Source organism: Macaca fascicularis, chromosome 10, assembly GCF_037993035.2.
Source record: "Macaca fascicularis isolate 582-1 chromosome 10, T2T-MFA8v1.1".
NCBI classification, from domain to species: Eukaryota; Metazoa; Chordata; class Mammalia; order Primates; family Cercopithecidae; genus Macaca; species Macaca fascicularis.
The window spans coordinates 95,270,125-95,290,730 of NC_088384.1; positions in this window are offsets into that span (position 1 = coordinate 95,270,125).

Sequence of the window (20,606 nt, forward strand, 5' to 3'; positions counted from 1 at the left end):
CCATGAATTAATTAACTTATTAATAGGAGCAGTCATAATAAAGACAATAATAATATTCAGGGACACCAGTAGCCCAGGTGGCAGCTCTGAGATTTAGAACAAGGCACTATCTCAAGGCAAATAGGTGATAGCAAGGTGTCCCCTTTGATGGCCATTGAGGATGAGGCACTCCTTCCCCTGAACTGAGGCAGCCCCACTGAGGAGCCTGGTGACAAAGGGGAGCTGAGGCTGGACTCCAGCTGCACTTGGCTCCCCCTTGGCTAGGTGCCTTGGTACAAGGGTCAACCACCACAGCTGTGCATGACAGCCCTGGGTGATAACCAGCATTTTGCAAGTGCTTACGGTGTGCAGGCTCTATGCTAAGAGTGGGACATGGATTATCTTACTCTACCCCCACAACAGCTGCGTAACCTGGAAAACATCAACCCCATGTTGCAGAGAAGGGACTTGAGGCTTCAGGAGGTTCTGCATGCTGTTGGAGGCCACATAGTTTTTAAGAGCAGCATTTGAACCTAGGCAGTCTGTCTCAGTCCAAGCTCTTAGCCACATAGTTAAAGGTAGGGCCTGGGGCAGGTAAGAGGATGGGGGTAGATAATTTCTCAGGGAGCTCCAGGTTGGCAGGTAGACAGAAGGATGAGAGCCCAGTGGACTCTGCCAGTGCCCTGTCCATGCATCCTCTCCCAATTCTGCTTCCTGCTGATGGAATCTTACTCTGTTCAACTGAGGCTTTCCCTTGGATTGCATGCAGGGCAGACCGTAAGTGCTGAAGGTTGATGGCCCTAGCCAGTGAAGACAGGAATTGTCCTTTATTGGGACAACTCTGAGGCATGTTCCACCCCATTTCCTAGAGGTTTGCAGTGGATCGAAGCCAGTTGCCTACAGGGGTCCCCAGCTCATGAACAGACCCCATACTGGCTGTCTTCATTCCCTATATCACTCTCCCACACCTGGAACCACCTCCTAAATATACCGCTATTCTCAGATCCGGGTCTCAGTGTCTGCCTCTGGGGGATCCTGGCCTAAGACAGGGATCCTATAACCACCCTTCCTAAGCCCATAGCCAGCCTTCCCTACCTAGAATACAGGAGCTAGAGGAGTCTAAGGAGGAGAGGGAGTATTATGGAAAGTCTCCGTGCCTAGAGCAGTGCAGTCCAGCTCAGAGAGATTCATTTCAGCAGAGGTTTCCAGGACAGGGCCAACACTTCCGAGAGGAGTGTGTGCACCTGTGTGTGTGTGTGCATGCACAGACACTATGCGTGCACACTATGGACTCACCACACACCGTTTCCAGGCACCAAGCAAGGTTCAGCCTTGCTTAGCTTCATGGCCCTATGGACTCGATTCTCAAACATGAAGCTAAGAGGCCTCCTTGGGGACAAGGCTGTGTAGCAGGGAAGCAAATCAGGTGAGTGGCAGGAGTGTCTGGGTGACTGCAGCCATAGCAAGTGGGGTGCATGTAATGCAGTGCATTGGGATCAAGTACACCTGTGTTTGTTTTGTTTTGTTTTGCTTTTTTGAGATGGAGTCTTGCTCTGTTGCCAGGCTGGAGTGCAATGGTGTGATCTTGGCTCACTGCAACCTCCGACTCCCTGGTTCAAGCGATTCTCCTGCTTCAGTCTCCTGAGTAGCTGGGACTACAGGCATGCTCCATCACACCCAGTGATTTTTGTATTTTTAGTAGAGACGGGGTTTCACCATGTTGGCCAGGATGGTCTTGATCTCCTGACCTCATGATCAGGCTCCCAAAGTGCTGGGATTATAGGCGTGAGCCACTGCGCCTGCTGCTACACCTGTGTTTGAATCCCAGCCCTGCCTCGAAGCACTACGTGACCTCGAGAAAGTTACTGCTCCTCTCTGGCCCTCCCCTGCCTCTGAGACTCTGGCCTCTTTGGGTTCTGCGTCTGCCCTGACACATGACCTCCTTGCCGTGAACATCAGAAAGTCAGCCCCCTTGTTGGCATCCCCCACAACACCCACATACCAAGAATAAGGAGATGGGTCCATTCCACCCAAATTGTGGATGCTAGGGAGAGGATCACATCCCTCAGCTGCAGAGCAAACGTCAGCTTTCCTCTTCCCCTTCTTCCTCAGGTCTCAATTCCTCTCCCTTGAATAGGACAAGCAGTTCAGCCCCCATAGACTCATGTAATAAACCCCATCACAGAGCTTCGCTGAACAAAGCTGGGCAGGGCTGCCTCTTGAGCCAGACTCCTTAGAAGTCTGCTGGGCTTAGAGCAAAACTGTCGTCTTCCTACATCCACAGGGGATACTGGGCTTTCACTAACATTTTACATAAACAGAGGGTTTAGTATCTGCAAAAGATGGGAAAACCACTTGAGTAAAGTAAATTGTAAGGACACTGCCAGTTCTGTAGAGCTTTGCAAATTGCTCTTCAATTTTAAACAGCTCATTAAAATGCAGGCTCACCTGGTCCCCACAGAAATCTGGTAAGGTGGGTATGATGATTGTGATTGTCCCATTAGCTAAGTCATCATTGAAAAGTGAGTGATGTTCCCATTTTACAGCTGAGATATAGGGTCACAGAGATGTTATGCGTTCTGTCTTATAGATGAGACAGAATTTTTTTTGTTACAAGTAACGAAAACCTCAATGAAAATAGTCTTAAACAATGAGGATGATTAATTAGCTTGGATATAGAAGACTCTGGATGTAAGGTGGTTCTGGGGTTGGTCAGTTCAGCAGCCTAGCTACTCCGTGACTTGGAGTCGAGTCTTTTCTCCTTTCCCTTGCCCTTTCCTTTTCCTTTCTTTCTTGATGGAGTCTTGCTCTGTCATCCAGGCTGGAGTGCAGTGGTGTGATCTCGGCTCACGGAAACCTCCGCCTCCTGAGTTCAAGTGATTCTCCTGCCTCAGCCTCCGAAGTAGCTGGGACTACAGGCACATGCTGCCACACCCAGCTACTTTTTTTTTTTTTTTTGTATTTTTTAGTAGAGACAGGGTTTTACCGTGTTGCCCAGGCTAGTCTCAAACTCCTGAACTCAGGCAATCCACCTGCCTTTGCTCCCCAAAGTACTAGGATTACAGGCATGAACCACCAAGCCCTGCAGGTCTTTCCATCTTTCTTCAGGCCATTCCCACTCTGAGAAGCTTCCCATTTGCAGGTAGGTTTGAAGCTGTTTGTCGTTCATGTGTTGGACATTGTGCCAAGGTAGTTTCATTTACCTACTTTATGGAGGAGGATATGGAAGCCCAAGGCACTGACCTGTGGTATCCCCAGGATGTGTGGCAAGACTTCTCACTCGAATTTCAGGGCTCCCCTTCCTCCTCCATGCCACCAGGCACTACCTCCATGGAAAACACAATGCCACAGTTTTGAGCTGGTTCAGGAAGATACCTCCTCTGCTCCCTCCTTCACCGTCCTCCAGTGCAGAGATGGAGCACCTTGGTTCCAGCTTAAGAGGGGAGAGGGGGTAGGGCCAGGGCTGGGGGACAATTTAGGGCTGATTCACAGTGACTATGAACAAGGCCTGACTGAGAAGGTATCTGTGAAGGACACTGAGCATCTTTGCGCTTAGCTCCCAATGGTGTCTATTTATAAAATGTTTTAGGGAGTCATTGAATCTTCCTAAGGGGCAGTAGATAAAGCATAAGCTTGGAGCAGGGAGATCTGCTGTGTTAGTTTAGGCAACGCTGGCTGCTGTAACAGGGAAACTCTGACATCCCAGGGACTCAGCCCAACAAAGCGTATTGCTTGCTTATAGAAAGTCCACTTGGTGGCAGGGTTGGGAGTGGGTGGGGGTTTTCTGTTCCGCAAAGCCATTCAGGCATCCAGGCTGACAGAGACTCTATGCCTTCAACATGTGGCTTCCAAGGTCCCTCTGGATTTCATAAGCTAGATGCAACAGGACACAGCAAGAAGGGCTGGTGCAGGGCACCCTTGGGAGTGGTGCACATTACTCCTCTTGTATCACTGGCTGGAACTTAGCCTCATGGCTATGTGTAACCTCAAGGAGAGTGGGAAATTGCATGCCTAGGAAGAAGAGGAAATGGATTTGGAGAGCCACATCAGTCTCTGCCACACTTGGTTTTGAATCTAGAACTTGTCACACACTATTTGTGGGACCTTAGCTTCCTTAACATGTCTGAGCCTCAGTTTCCCCATTAAAGGGCAAATGGTGATAATCTCGTAGGCAGTGTGATGTTGGGAGGGTTTCTTGAGTCTTTTCTCCAACACTCCCATGCAGCCATGGTTCTCCCCTGCAGAGCTCCAGCCTCTATGTACAATTGTCCACATACTTGTCAACTTCTTTGGTAATGACTCCTCTCCTGGAGGGCAAACTCCACCAGAACAGGGGCCACGCTGTTCTCAATCGGAGCTGCAGCCCTAACAACTGGCCTGGAGCCCAGCACTTAGTAGGCATTCAGTAAATACATGTCGGAGAAATGAATGAACGGATAAGTTAATATGAACGCATATGTGCTGAGATTTACTCCTTTAAAAATTCTTCCTCAATAAATATTCGCACCTCTATGTTCCATTGCAGTGTGGTGAGAAGGAGGGAGCGGGGAAGAAGACAAAGTGAGAGGAGGAGGGGCACCTTTCTCCCACCCCTACTGGAGCTCAAACTATAAATAGCTCCAGTTGGAATCTGACTGCAGATTCCTCCAGCAAAGTCAGCATCCCCAGGACCTCTCATCCTGGATGGGGACCGGGAGCGCTTCCTCATTAATCACGGCTCTTTAATTAACAGCTCTGAGCCTGGAACAAAAGGTGCTTACCGGGAGAACGCCAGCGGGCCCTGAACTCTGGCCGCCTGTTTTTATTTGGAGGACCCGGCACCTTGGGGAGCAGGCCTGGCATGGCTCAGTGCTGAGCCCGGCAGGGGATGGGGTTTGGAGGGTGAGCAGCTGGCAGGCCGGCCGCCTGTCTCCACCTTGGACATCTCCACACAGAGCTGACTCGACTTCGAGCAGGTTGCTGGCAGCTCTGTCCTCCTCAGGCCGATGCTGATGTCATTGGTCTGGGATGGGGCCGGGTAGTGAAGTTGTCAGCTTCCCCAGGTGGCCCTAATGTACAGCACAGTTTGAAAAGCACTGCTCCAGGGAGGGCAGGCTTGGCAAAAGAAGCTGAGACGGGTCCAAAGGCCTGACTGAGTGACCCAGAGATGGACACTTACCCAAGGCATGCCTAATGCCCAGGCAGATCAAAGGCCCACTCCCTCCTCTTCTCCCTGTTGGCAGATGCAGCAGGAATGGAACCTGCCTTTCCTTCTCCCACCGTGCCTCCTGGAGATGGCCAGAGGAGAGCTGGACCACAGAAGCAGGACTCCAGGCAGGGGCTGGGTGGGAGGCTTGGAAGGTAGGAGGAAGCACACATAGCTTGGCACTGGAAGCAGTGGCCCTAGGGCTCCTGCTGAGCCCCAGGTGTCATATCAAGTTGGTGCAAAAGTCATTGCGGTTTTTGCCATTGCTTTCAATGATAAAAACCACAATGGGCCTGGCGCAGTGGCTCATGCCTGTAATCCCAGCACTTTGGAGGGCCGAGGCAGGCAGATCACAAGGTCAGGAGATCAAGACCTTCCTGGCTAACATGGTGAAACCCTGTCACTACTAAAATTATGAAAAATTAGCTGGGTGTGGTGGCACGTGACTGTAGTCCCAGCTACTTAGGAAGCTGAGGCAGGAGAATCGCTTGAACCTGGGAGGCAGAGGTTGCAGTGAGCTGAGATTGTAACACTGCACTCCAGCTTGGGCGACAGAGAAAGACTTCGTCTCAAAAAAACCAAAGAACAACGACAAAAAAAAAAAAAAAAAAAAAACCACACATAAAAAACCAAAAACCACAATGACTTTTGGACCAACCTTATAATTCTTCCTAAGAGGTCTCTAATGTTCTTTTCAAATTTGTCTCTTCACTTCTCCTCTTGTACTGTGACCACTGTTGAAGGGCTGTGTATAGCAGACCTGGGTTATTACAGAGTTCTGTTAGCATGGTGCTCTCTGAACGGCAGTGTCTTCATCTATAACATGGGGACATTACGCTTGACAAATTCCCAGTGTTTGCATGTGGTAGGTATTCAGAAAATCCTTGTGTAAACTCTCAAATTCAAATCAAAGATGGCAAAGAATTTTCATTCCACCTGCCAGCCTTCATGTGAATGGCTGCAGCCACCTGAAAAGGAATTTGAGGCCAAACTGGGGCTCAGTAGAAAGGATGCTGGGGTTGCTTAGTGGTGTGTCTCAGGGGTGCAGGAGCAGGAAGTGATGGCCCGAATCACATGACTTTGCCATCCCTGGTCTCAGCGTAAACTTTATGAAGTTAAGGATTGAGTCTTTCAAAAGTTCACTTTTGTGTCCTTTGAGTTTAGTAAAGAGTCGGGTGTTTGTGAAGTGCTCAAATGTTTGTGGAAAGAAGAAATCTGTCAATTTTTTACTAATTATAATTTCCTTGACTTCCTAGTCCACACTTCACTGGGACTTTTTTGGAGTTTGGATTCCTGTCTCCTTTCCTAGAGTGATGGTGTCAAAGTCCCTAAGCTCTTTTTGGAAGGGGGCTAGTGTGATTGAGTGAGTGTTGGTTATGCAGTTAGGCAGGCCTGTGCCCACGTCCTGCAGGCACCACTGCATCCTGGCTGTGTGGTGTTGGGCAAGGCATTTCTATTTGCTGAGCCTCACTTGTCTTTTATATCATATGGGAATAATATTAGGTTGGTGCAAAAGTAATTACGGTAATTTTGCAAATGGCGAAAACCACAATTACTTTTGCACCAAACTTCATATGAACTTCCTCACATCTTATCCTGATGATTACATGATTAAATGAATCTAATATGCCCAGAAAATGCAAGTGCTGAGAGTTGGTTTGCTTCTGAATTTCAAAGTCCAAAGTTTATTTCATTTTTTTTTCTCCCCTCCCTTTCCATAAGGCAACTGCAGTGGGATTAAAGCATGAATTTTTATGTCCCCTTTCTCAGCCTAGTTTCGTCACTCTGAAGTCCTCATTTTTATATTCTCAAATCCCTAATGCTTCCCCTCCCTCTTCTCTGCCCCAACAATGAATCAATTGTTTCAGTTTTCTGGCTGCATCTCAGTCTAGCCATTCATGCTCTCTCCTTAGGCTTTTATTTTCCAAAACCAAGAATGGTATCCAGGATGATGACCCCCGCTGCTGCCTCTGCCCAGGGTGCTGACTTTCTCCAAGCTGTCATGCAGGGGTTGAAGTATTAAGAGGTCATCCCTGGGAGTAACATGAATATTTGGGACTTTTTTTTTTTTTTTTCCCCAAAACGGTATTTTCCCCAATCTACTTAAGAGCATATTAAGTGTGCATATTCCCAGATCCCATCTAAGACATAGGGAATCGGAACCTGGGGGAGTGGAGACTGGGTACCTGTGAGCTTCAAGCACCTAAGTGACCCTGTTTCACTCTGAGGTTTGACAGTAACTAGAGAATGTTCCTAAGAGAGAACCTCATTTAAACAGTTTCCCAGGATGCTCTGGCATTTCTCTTTGCATACTCCAGCCCATTTATTTCTTTTTACAGTGGCTTTCAATATGGACTTCACATTAGATCCCAGATCAATTATGCCAGGAGTTTTAGGGGTGGGGCCTTCTAAGAGTCCTCCAGGTGATTTGAATGGGTATCCAGGGCTGAGAGCCATGAGATTCCTGAGATTCCAACTCCTGAGGAGGAAGGCAATCCTTGGATCTCTTCTTATTGCAAGAGAAGTAGAATTCTCTTTGCTCTCTGCTCTTATGTCCTCATGATTGGGGCAGATCCTAGAAGCCTGGTTGCCTTGTGTATGCAGTGGGCAGAGTTACTATGTATTAAAACCACTTGTGGCCGGGCGCGGTGGCTCAAGCCTGTAATCCCAGCACTTTGGGAGGCCGAGGCGGGTGGATCACGAGGTCAGGAGATCAAGACCATCGTGGCTAACACAGTGAAAACCCGTTTCTACTAAAAATACAAAAAAATTAGCCAGGTGTGGTGACGGGCACCTGTAGTCCCAGCTACTCAGGAGGCTGAGGCAGGAGAATGGCGTGAACCCAGAAGGCGGAGCTTGCAGTGAGCCGAGATTGCGCCACTGCACTCCAGCCTGGGGGACAGAGCAAGACTCCATCTCAAAAAACAAAACAAAAAACCACTTGTTACTCATTGTCTTGGCCCTCATTTCTTCCTCTCACCTCTGTAAAACTGGTTTAGAACAGTGATAATTTTGCCCATCTTTTTCTGTCATGCACATTTTAGCACCCTTATTTCTTTGTTCTCCCAATCGATGTGGCTGGCAGGAGTGCAGTAGTGCACCAAGATTCAGGCTGGACAAGAGAGGAATGGAGAGACCCTCCTAGGACAAGCTCCTAGCACACTGCTGGTCTCCCCCTTCCCCAGGAAATTAATCCTTGTTTTGGCATTACTACCACCAGAGCCCTCTAGACTCTATGTGAGTGTCTTGAAGGGGGAGCTCACTATCTCTTTGGGAAGCTTACTCCATATTTGATAGATTTTGGGGACCAAATTCATCACTACCCCTCTTGGTTCTCAGTAACAACAGAACAACTCTTCACCCAGCTAATTCTTATTCTACAGATCTCAGCTTAAATGCCACATTTTCAGGAGCCTCCCTGACCACTCCATTTTATTTGGTACCCCCCCACTCTCTGCTACTTACTACACTAAGCTTGTTATCTTTATTACAAATACCACAATTGATACTATATTTGCTTGCCTGTTTATCACCTGTCTTTCCCACCAGACTGTAAGCTTTACTAAGAGCAGGGACCAAGCCTGCTTTATTCACATGATTTGTAAGGGTCCTGGCGAGAAATAGATGTCACACTTGAATTCTGTAGTTTGAATTTAAGAAAGGGACTCTTTATAAGGGTATAGGCTGGGCATGGTAGCTCACACCTATAATCCCAGCATTTTGGGAGGTCAAGAGAAGAGGATTACTTGAGCCCAGGAGTTCAAGACCAGCCTGGGCAACAAAGCAAGACCCCATCTCTACAAATAATAAAATTAGCCGGGTGTGGTGTCTTATGCCTCTGGTCACAGCTACTTGGGAGGCTAATGTGGGAGGATCGCTTAAGCCTGGGAGGTCGAGGCTGTAGTGAGCCATAATGGCACCACTGCATTCCAGCATGGGTGACAGGGAGAAACCCTGTCTCAAAACAAACAAACAGTAAACAAACAAAAAAAACTCCCCCCAAACCCACAAGGGTGTAGGCAGGCTTAGGGGAATCCACAAGGGACAGTATAGTACCCAGGACTAGCCACACCAGAAAGCTGTGACTAACCCAATAACTGAGGGAAGGAAGGACATGGTACTGGAGCCCTGGCTGGAGTCTTTGGTCAAGGCCACCAGCAACAACTTGGCAAATACCTTGACCTCACTCTCCTCCTGCCTTCTGATCTTCTGTTGTCTGAGCCTGGCTGGAATGAGGGGGTAAGGGAGTCCATTGGTATGTTTTATCGGGTCAACATTTTGGGGTGCAGAGCAGGATGGAGAGGGTGCCCATGGATCTGAAGGGGCCGATGAAAGATACTCCACATTCAGACATATGCACAGAGCCTGACACTGCATCTGGCACATGGTAGGTGCTTATTAAACGTTTGTTGAACTAGTGAATTCTTTCTTTTCTTTTCTTTTTATTATACTTTAAGTTCTAGGGTACTTGAAGAGAGTAGTTATGCCATTTGGGTCTCCAGGTTTGGCTCCCTGTTGATTCTATTAACCTTCAGATAATGCATTTTTGTGACCCCTTTCCACCCTGGTTGCCTTTTTCTGAGTGCACTTCTCTTAGTTATGTTCCTATAAAGTGTAGTCTAGATGTGGTCTCATTGGCACAGAGCAGCAGGACCCTCCTCCTGTAATCTCTTTTCATACAGCCTGAGATCTTGAGATCCCAGTATAGTTCCAGGAGGACATGCCACGATGTCTTCTTTCTGTCAAGTGAAACCCCTACATACTTGCATGAGCTGCTGAACACGTGGATTGAATTCCAGTGTATAGATCTGCTTTGAACGTTGTCTGACCAGTGATTATAGGATCTGACCTAAATCGAGATTAACAGTGGCAAACACCACACATGCATACTTCCGTAGCAGACATTACTGATCAATCAAAGTCACTCTTTTCTGCTACACCTCTGAATCCTTCTCAACACAGCGCTTTAGGCAGACACTACCAATCTATTGCAGGTGGCATATGAAATAAAACGTATCGACCATTCTTGCTGTAGGCTCTCTTTGGATTTGAGAAATGAAGGATGGGAGTAGAAACTCAACTATCTTAATGAGGAAAAAGCTGTTTCTATTGTCTGCTCAGTCACTGAGCACCTAATAGGGTCTGTGTGAGGCTTAAGCAAGCATGTGAGTGAAGTACAGAGCTCAGCGCCAGGCTCATGGTAAGTCCTCAAACTGCTATGGTTTGAAAAGGAAACTGTATATCCAACAAATAGAACTTCTCAAACTCTTTAGCAAGAAAGGCAAGCCACACTGTGGGGTCTTGCTGCACAGAATTGAAGGAGCTCCAGGTGAGAGTAAGCCTATAACTTACAAGGCAACTGGAATGTCAAGATGCTGTAGCCAGAAGGCAAGATGAAACTGAAGCAGAATCCTTAGGTGGGACCTGGAGTGAGTTGTGCAGCCAGAGACCTGCCATGCTGATGAGTGCTTCAGGCACCAGCTTACTCCCTGAGTTTTGGCCTGTCCTAGACATTCAGTGTGCTTGCGCAAGCTGACAGAGGCTTCTGCCTCCGTTTCTCTTCCTGGAGCCCAGCTTATTTGTCAGGGGTCCAGACTTTTGAGTTTTGCTTGGTAGGGTGGATTTTATTACTAAACCTTCCATTGCTGGTCTGTGCTCTATCCTTCCTCACCTGGCAGATTTCTAGTTATCATTAGGCCAGCACTAGTTATCATTAGGCTGGCTCTCATAAGAAGGCTTATCTTGAATGACATGTACATTACCAATAGATATGATGTGAGCCACAAATGTGAGTCACCTATGTACTTCAGAATGTTCTACTAGTCATATTTAAAAAAGCAAAGAGAAACAATTGAAATTTAGATAATATATTTTATTTAATCCAGATGTTCAAAATCTAATCATTTCAACATATGATCAGTATAAAAATGACTAATGAGATATTTTGCATTCTTTTTTGTAGCAAGACGTTGAAATTAGGAGTACGTTTTTCACTTGCAGCTCATTTCAATTTGCATGAGCCACACTTCGAGTGCTAAGTAGCCATATGTGGCTGGTGGCCACTGTGTTACATGCACAGGTTTATGTCCTAGGCAAATCCTACATTCTCAGGGATAACCCCAAGCCTAGCTTATTTGCTCCTTCCTTGGGCTCTCCTTGTCAAAACAGTTATCATACTTTATTGTTATTGATAGTTTACTATTTCTCTTCTTCTCTGGAGGATACATTTTGTTGTATTTTTTGAGACAGGATTTCACTCCTGTCATGCAGGCTGGAGTGCAGTGGCATGATCTCGGCTCACTGTAACCTCTGCCTCCCAAGTTCAAGTGATTCTCCAGCCTCAGCCTCCCAAGTTGCTGGGGTTACAGGTGCACGCCACTGCACCCGGCTAATTTTTGTATTTTTTCGTAAACACAGGATTTTGCCATGTTGCCCAGGCTGGTCTTGAACTCCTGGGTCAAGCAATCTGCCTGCCTTGGCCTTCCAAAGTTCTGGGATTATAGACATGAACCATTGTGCCCAGCCAATAATACATTTTATAAGGGCAGTGAGCAAATGTGCTTGTTTGTGCACCCCTCTACCTGGCTTGCCCGGCACATACAGGTGTTCAATAAATCCGTGTTGAATAAATAAATTAACAGGGCCCTCTATTCTCCAGGGACACCACCACCTTTGTCTTCCTTGCTTCCACCCCTGTCTCTGACTCAGTTTCTCAGAACCTGGCACACCTTATGGCCTCCCCATCCCCTCTGCTTGTCTCATCCTGAGACACCTGACAGCCAGGATTATTAGTGGGCAGCTCAGGCAGGGGCCTAATGGACTTGGGCAGGGTTAGTGGGGAAGCCAGCACAGCACAGGGGGCAGGCAGAGGGGCCTGGAATGAAGAATGGCCCTGCCTGCTGGCCCAGGGAGGCGCCATGCACATACTTCCCGCCGATCGGTGCCAGCAAGTGTTCCAGGGACACTGCTAAATGTCGGCTGTAAATCTCGCTTAAAGGGCCATCAAGAGCAGCTTTTGGCCGCGAGCATCTTTGCCATTATTCTTTACTAGGCCCTTTTAACGTAACTGGGAATAGGGCAATATTTTGTTCATCTGTAGCTATTGGAAAGAGGCTCAGTGGAGTTTAATGGCTGAGAGCTGGGCAGCGGGCTTATCCTGGGAGGGATCTGGGGCCAGCTGCGGCCAGTTCTGGGGCCTTTTGGGGTAGGGTGGGATCTGGGGTGGTTCTTTGCTGGCTCTGAGGGGCTGGGCCCTGTAGCCTGTGAGGATGAAGGCTGACTTCACCTCCTCCCCAGAGCTGGCCTCCATGCTTCTTAGGTGGGGTACCTGGCTGGATACTTCCAGGGGCCCCTGCTGCCTCTTGGATTCCTGAGCAATCAGGAGCTAAGAGCAACAGACTCAGAAGTGCATGTTGGGGGCAGGCAGCTTTGCATTCCCAAATCACATGCTCTTTAAGTTTCAACAGAAACAGCTTTAAAAAAATTTCTGACAACTCCTTATAGTCCCTGATCTACTCCTTCCGGGCACCCTTCAGCCCTGGCCCTTCAGCCTCAAATTATCTATGCAGTGTGAAAGCCCCCATTATGCTGCTTCCAAAGAAACAGAGGCTCACAGTCCTTTCTTGGGGCAGACACCCTTGTCCATCAGGTGTTTTAACTAGTAGACTAGCAGCCAAAGGTCTACATGATCACCCACCAGCCAGTGACTCTTACATATATGGGATTTCTTGGCAACCCTTAGCAGGGCTGACATGTTGCCCAACTCACAGGAGGGCACCATTCATATCAAGGTGTATGTGAATGGCATCTCCTGAATTTGTGCAATGCACAGCTTGGGCAACCACATGCAGTAGCTCTGTCTTCAGCCTCTAGTATGTCTCTGCTTTGGCATGGTGTTGATGTGGGGGGAGGGGCCTGGCTGTGTGGTTCTCAGAAAGGGTGATAATGGGTTAGCCTCCCTTGATAGAGGCCACTGCTGTCTTTGTTGTGGGTCTAAGCCTCTTCCTCCACTTCAGAATTCTAGACTAGGGGTTGGCAGACTGCAGTTCTATGGGTCCGCAGCCATGCCATACGTACGTAGTTCATGTATTGTCTGTGACTGCTCTTAAACAGTAGATGAGTGAAAGCTACAGTTGATCATAGAGCCCTCAAAGCTCAGATTATTTACTTTCTGGCCTTTTAAGAAAAAGTTTGTCAACCTATGTTCTAGACAGTGGTGAGAGGAAAGGAGAAGGCTTCTAAATGCTTCCTTACTGGACATCTTTGGAGGGCCTGGGGGGCTTTTATTGATTGCTTTAATTAAGCAGGGCTGGATATATATACCTCTTTTCTTGCTGTCACTGACTTAGAGGAAGTAGGAGTGTCTCAATATCTTTGTTGTGTCCCATAGCTGACATCCAATCCAAGGCTGTGTGACCCCAGGGCCCAATCCTGGGTAAGAGAGCCGTCATTCAAGAACTCATTCTGCTAATGTTTATTTTACCTGTCGAGTGCCGGAAAACTAGATGCTGTGGGTACAGGGACGAGTAAGACCCACAGGTCCTGACCTGGAGGAGGTTATGGGCTAGTTAGGAGGAATGTGTGTACACAGATAACTGGAATATGGTGTAAAGAGTATTATAAAACAGAGGTCCTAAGATGAACTCTTCCATGAGGCTTGTTGGGGGTATGGAGACAAATGAGTCGGGTTTTGAAGTAGAAATAGAAATTTTCCAAGTATATGAAAGAGGATGAGGATATTCCAAACACGTGGTCCTAGTTCTGATGTAGTTTCAGTGCCTCTGGGACTGAGTGTGCAAGTCTGGAAAACATTTAGAAAAGTTATTGCCCCGGGTCTAATGTCTCCTTTATAGTCTCACGGATATTGCAACCCTGTCCTTATATACAAAGACATTTATCTTCATTCCTCTGTCCAGGCACAGTCTCTAAGTAGATAATTACACTGGCAGGCTTGTACAAAGATGGACTGGGACATGCTCATGTCAGCCTTGTTCAGTTGTTCAGAACTCATGCCTGCCACACAGCTTTGTACACACACCAGAGCCCACATGTGAATACACTTGTGGACACTGAGCAGCTGGAGTGTAAACATGCACACATATCCCTGTACCCTTGGGTGTTGTCCTTGATCTTCTGCCTCCAGTGTATGTGATCACCTGAACTTCATCCTGTACCACCGGTGATAACCTGGCTATAGAGCTCAGGAATGAAGGATGTGTTGACTAACTCAAATGTGCTTCTCCCTAGTTTCTTCTTTACCCTTATGCCATTCCCTCTTTCTAACCCAAGCTCCGCTTTTGGTGAGGATATATGGTTTATATCCTCAACAAAATATACTTGCTGCTGTGACCTGGGGACAAAGAATTGGGTGCTCTATTTAGGCTGAAGCCAGGTAACTGAAGTCTCAGAGAGCTCACTATTGTCAAGGTGAGAATCTCGAGGGCTGGGCTACTGACTTGTCACATAGCCTTGCTTGGTTCTAACAGCTCCTTCCTGGAATTCAGGTCATCAGGAAACTTGCAATCCATTGAGGGAAGGAGTAGATGAATATGAGGAAGCTGGGAGATTTTAGGACTGTCTTACTCATCCAGGAATCTGCATATAATATTCTTCTCTGTTTTGGCATGTGGAAGCCTTAGTGTTTGGCTGGTGGTCCCACATTGAATACAGTGGATATGTCCATAGATTCTACTTATCTCATGTACTTTCCTACTGTAGATTTTATTATACAAATATCCTTGATATTTTCCACTATCATATAATAAACACTATATAGAAAATTGAAGTAATAAACTGGGCACGGTAGGAAGAATGGATGAAAAACTTGTACGTGGTGAAGGAACAGTATCCCTAATATATAAAGAGTGCCTGTAAATTAATAAGAAAAATGCAAACAGAAAAATATGCAAAGGGTAAGGACAAGTAATTTAAAAAATAAATTTGAATGGCCTACAAACATAAAAACACGTTGAACTTCACAACTAAAAAAAATGCAAATAAAATATAATTTGTTACCAAGAGGATTGGCAATGATTAAACATGAAAAATAACTGACTAATTTGAGATGTAGAGCAGTAAAATCTCATGCACCATGATGGTGGGGGCAATATAAGTTTGTTCATCTTTTCTGTGGGGACATGTGAGAAAGTTTATTTGAATTTAAACTGGTGCTTCTACCTCTAGTCATCTATCCTAGGATAATAATTGGACAAATTAACAAAGGTGTAGGTATAGTAGTCCCTTACTTGTGGGGGAGACATTCCAAACCCTCCACTAGATGCATCTCACTGTGCATACTACTGAACCCTGTGCAAATGCACTGTTTTTTGCTATACCATATATACACACCTATGATAAAGTTTAATTTACAAATTAGGCACAGTAAGAGATGAACAACAATAATAAAATAGAGCCATTTTAACAACATACTGTAATAAAAGTTATGTCCATGCAGTCTGTGTCTCAAAATATCTTATTGTACTGTACTCACCCTTCTTGTGAAGATGTGAGATGGTAAAATGCCTCCATAATGAGACAAAGAGGTTTCGAATGACATAGGCATTGTGACGTGGCATTAAGCTACTATCAGCCTTGATATTTTCCACTATGACAATACATCAGAAGGAGAATAACTTGCTTTGAGTGGTCCTGGATCATTGAGCCATGATGATTTTTCAAACCGTGATTGACCGTGGATAACTGAGAAAGTGAAAAGCAAAACATGGGTAAGAGGGGGACTACTGTACAAGGCTATTTATCACAGCATTGTGGATAGGAAAAAAAAAGGGAACAACTTAAATGTCCATTTTAGCTGTCCATATATGACTAGTAAATAAATTCTGGTAAAATGGTTAAAAAGAATGATGGAGATATACGCTTAATGGCACAGAAGAGCACCTTGATATGTGAGTGAAAAAATGAGACAGGTGGTATAATAGCATGATCTATATGCAAAGTAATATATACTCCTATAGCTGTTGTCCTGGAGTGATGGGACGTTGAAGAATCTTTGCATCTTTCTGAAGGTGTACATTTTTCTACAACAAGCATGCACCATCTTTGTCAACTTAAAAAGAAAATTTCAATGCCACAACCCTGTCTTGTTTGATGTTGCTGATTTGCCTATAATGACATCTATAATAAGGAAGTACGTGAATTAAATAGAATCTATGGATATATCCAGTCTGTCCAGTGTGGGACCACCAGCTCAATAATGCCCAAAGTTTCCATGTACCAAGATGGAGGAGGAGATCATTTTCAGATCCTTGGACCATCCTTCTTTTTAAGATAGAAACTTTCATATATCTCAGAGAGTGTATTCAGGTCTTTGAACCCACTGGGCTCAAAGGTAGTGATCTATAACCAAATAATCCACAGTAAGGCCTCTTCACCATCTGGGTGAGTCAGTCCTGACTGGGAAGGTCAATCCTTAGGCAGACTGTGATATTGTCTTGGACATCATTGTTTAGAGTGAGACCAAAAGGGAGGCAGAGTTTGCCTGTGATACAGGGAGGGTTGGAATGAGGAACCTCAGGGCTTGAAGGCTCTGGGATGCAGGGGTAGGAGAGGACTGATGGGCTGGACTTGTTAACCCCTTGATGTCCTACTTAATCTCTTCCCTAGCTAGTGCAATGATATTGATTAGAATGATGACTTTTTTTTTTTTTCCTTCTTGTAAGAGGCAGAGTCTCGCTCTTCTGCTCAGGCTGAAGTGCAGTGTTGTGATCATAGTTCACTGCAGCCTTGAACTCCTGGGCTCAAGCAATCCTCCTGCCTTAGCCTCCCAAAGTGCTGGGATTACAGGAGTACACCATGGTGCCTGGCTGAAATTCTTTAGATACGGTAACCACAGGCCCCTTATATTTCTACAATTGCCCCATTTTCAAACATTATATCCCATTATGAGGCACATGTCCTGATTTTCACTTTGGGAAATATGGTACCTGCACCTTTAAATGTTTAATCTCCCCCCAGCCATGATAAGAAGAGAGGGGAAGGAAGTTGGTATTTAGGGGTGAGTGCGATTGAGTGGTTATGTGAAGGGGCGGGAGGGCGGAGTGAATGCTGGGGGACCCCAAGATATTTTCTTTCTTGTCTGTTTTTTCCACCCTATTTCTTTTTCCTCCATGTCAACACCAAACAAGACAGGACTAAAATTAATGGGGAAAGCAGCAATTAGCAAATTAGGTTAGCGGCGTGTTGCCGAGAGGCCCGGCTGCCAGGTGCGGGGTCTCTGGCAGGATATTTATTAGGGCCTGTCAGAGAAGTGACACTTTGATAAATGGAGTTGGGTAATCAGCCCCTTACGACAGCAAGCATTGTGAGGCCTCAGCATGCACGACTGCTGGAGCCAACCTTTGTTATGATTTTTAAAAATTTAACACTCATAAAATTTAACAGCAGCATCCATGGCCACAAAGCGTGGCCTCGAACCCCAATCCTGATGTGCAAGGGAAACTGTGGATCTTGAGTTTTCCTTTTGGAATGGGCAACTGGGGAAAGAAACCAATGTAGAAAAGTCTTCCTGAGTTTTGGAAATGCCCTAGGATTGGGATTAAAAAAAATAAAAAACAGGAGTGGGTTTTAAATAACAAGAAGTGGGGGAGTTCTGTTTTCACTTGGCTAGTCTGCAAAGGTGACCATTTGCTGAGGCGCCAGAGTGGCTAGAGTTGAACAGGGGGAACAGACGCTGGGAACCCAAGGAGGGTGGTTCTGTACAGTGATGGAGAGGCCCCTGGGACCTATGCCTGTAAGGGTGGCTTGCCCAAGATTCTTGCTGCAGGGATTCCTCTCCCTGGCAAACACATGCAATTCAGCTTTCCTCTGCAATGACCAGTTTCCTGGAGGGAGGATGCGATAACCAGGCAGAGAGCAGAGCACACAGCCCTAGTGACAGGGTTTGGAGGAGGAGGACCAGGTCCCTGGCGAGAGATGGGTCACTGTGACTTTCAGAAGCTCTCCATACCTGGAAGATCTCACTGGAGTATTGGCTCAATGTGAACAGGCTGGCTGGAGAGTCACTGCCTCTGTTTCCTGGCCTTCAGCCTGCTGCTTCAATGCCTGGGGTCACCTCACTTCTACCAGGTCATAGTCTTCCTCAGCTCTCCACTGAGAGCACAGCTTCTCTGGTCCTGGTGGTATAGTAGTATTAGAAACTTCTTATTGGACTGATCTGCTAGTTCTTATGGTGTCTCAGGTACTGGAATCCTGCTCTGACCCTATTTTGCTTGGCTGGGACCCTGACTCTTGGCCCTCTCCTAACACTCCCTATTGTGCTGGACTCTGTCATTCTGTCCGCAGATCTGGTATCCTGATCGGGGTTGGATGCATCTGGATATTGACATAGGCTGAGTGGAACTCAATTTGCTATATGTCTCTGGACATTGACACTGGACTTCCCACCTTGGGGCCATGTCCACAGCCAGGTGGCCAGCCCTGGCCTGCCCAGGCCCAGCCTCCTCTTCTTCCCTATCTACATCCTGCTGAGGTTCAGGGAGCTGCAGGCCTGGCCCATGCCAATGATGGTTCTGTGTGAGTGCCTTTGATAACCTCCAGCAGATGTGTCCCCAAAGGCCGACTCAGTCTCACCTTCCCTAACACATGGCCCTGAGTAAAATGACAGTATCTGTGGTGGGAGGGAGATGGGAGTTTGGGTTTTGACCGGTTGTTCTAGGTATCAGCCACTAGTGTCTCCTGCCTGGCCCCCTATGGGCCCTGAGTCTCTGGACCTTCCTTGGGGCTGGGACCAGAGGCTGATAATAGAGTCAGCCTTTTCCCAGTCTGCTTTTGGGCAGGCTTACTGCAGTCCATCTCTGTGGATGGACCCTGGGGCATGGGGAGGGGTATTGGACTCTCATGCCAAGGAGGATGGGGAAACCTGGGGTTCACATCCTCACCTCAGGAGTCTGAATTTGGGATGAAGGGCAGTGTGAGCTATGCTTGCTAACACCTTGCTAATGTTCTGCCAGACATGGCTTTCGCCATTGGTTTGAGTTGGGTCAAGCCAGGGAAGATCCTTGAGCTGGGCACAGAGCTCCAGGTGTGCTCTGTGCAGCACGGAGGACTTAGAGGGGTCCCCTCTCATGACCCGTGTACCTTTATCAGGCAAAGCAATCCTATCATTTTACAAGAGGGTCCACAGGATTTCAAGTTCTTTTCCCCTGAGCTTATGCAATGTATGCTTTGAACCGAACTTCAATGTGTGATGAAAGAATCACCCCTGTTGAATTTACTTTGTTGATTTTGTCCCAGCCATCTAGTTTGTGGAGATCATTTTGATTCTGCCAAATCAGTTATTTATTAGCCTTTGGAAGACAAGAGCTCATTTTCTAAGTCTATGAAGTTGTAAGAGAACATGGCAAGAACCAAACCTGTGGCCCCCTCCACAGATGTCTCCCATTCTTTTTTTCCTTTTCTTTTTTTTTCCATACAGGGTCTCACTCTGTTGCCTAGGCTAGAGTGCAGTGGCATGATCATGGCTCACTGAAGCCTCAACCTCCAGGGCTCAAACTATCTTCCCACCTCAGCTTCCCAAGTAGCTGGGCCCTTAGGTGCATGCCATCACACCCAGCTAATTTATTTATTTTTTTAAAGAAATAAAGTCTTGCTATGTTCCCCAGGTTGGTCTTGAAGTCCTGGCCTCAAGTGATCCTTCTGGCTCAGCTTTCCAAAGTGTTGGGATTACAGGTGTGAGCCACCCTGCCTAGCCATGTCTTCCATTCTCTTTTTTTTTTGACAGGGTCTGGCTCTGTTGCCCGAACTGGAGTGCAGTGGCATGATGTGGGCTCATGGCAACCTCTGCCTCCTGGACTCAAGTGATCCTCTCACCTCAGCCTTCTGAGTAGCTGGAACTACAGGTGCATGGCACCTTGCCCAGCTAATTTTTTTTTTTGTAGAGATGGGCTTTTGTCATGTTGCCCAGGCTGATCTCGAACTTCTGACTCAAGCGATCTTTCCATCTTGGTCTCCCAAAATGCTGTGATTTCAGGTGAAGCACCTACTCCTTCCTCTACCTGGGAAGCCCCAGCCCCAAGAATCTGCATGACCTGCTTCCCAACCTTCTTCAGTCTCAGTCAAGATGCCCCCTTCTCAGCTCTTCCTTGACCATCCTATTTAATGCTAATTTCCTCACTGCTCAATCTGTCCCCTTACCTTGCCTTAGTTTTTCTTCATAGCAATCATTGCCATGGAACATACTATACATGTTATTAAGCTGTGTGCTGTCTGTGTCTGGCACCTCATGCAGCCACCCGAGGACATGGATTCTTCTGGTTTTATGCTATATCCACAGTGCAAGCACAGAGCCTGAAATTGGTGCTATCTCAATAAATAAATAGTTGTTGAATGAATACTTGTCTAAAATACAGATATTATCAGTCCCAAGCATGGGCATCACATCAAAAAGGAAATTAGAGTAATTTCACCTGACATTCTCTGGGGATGG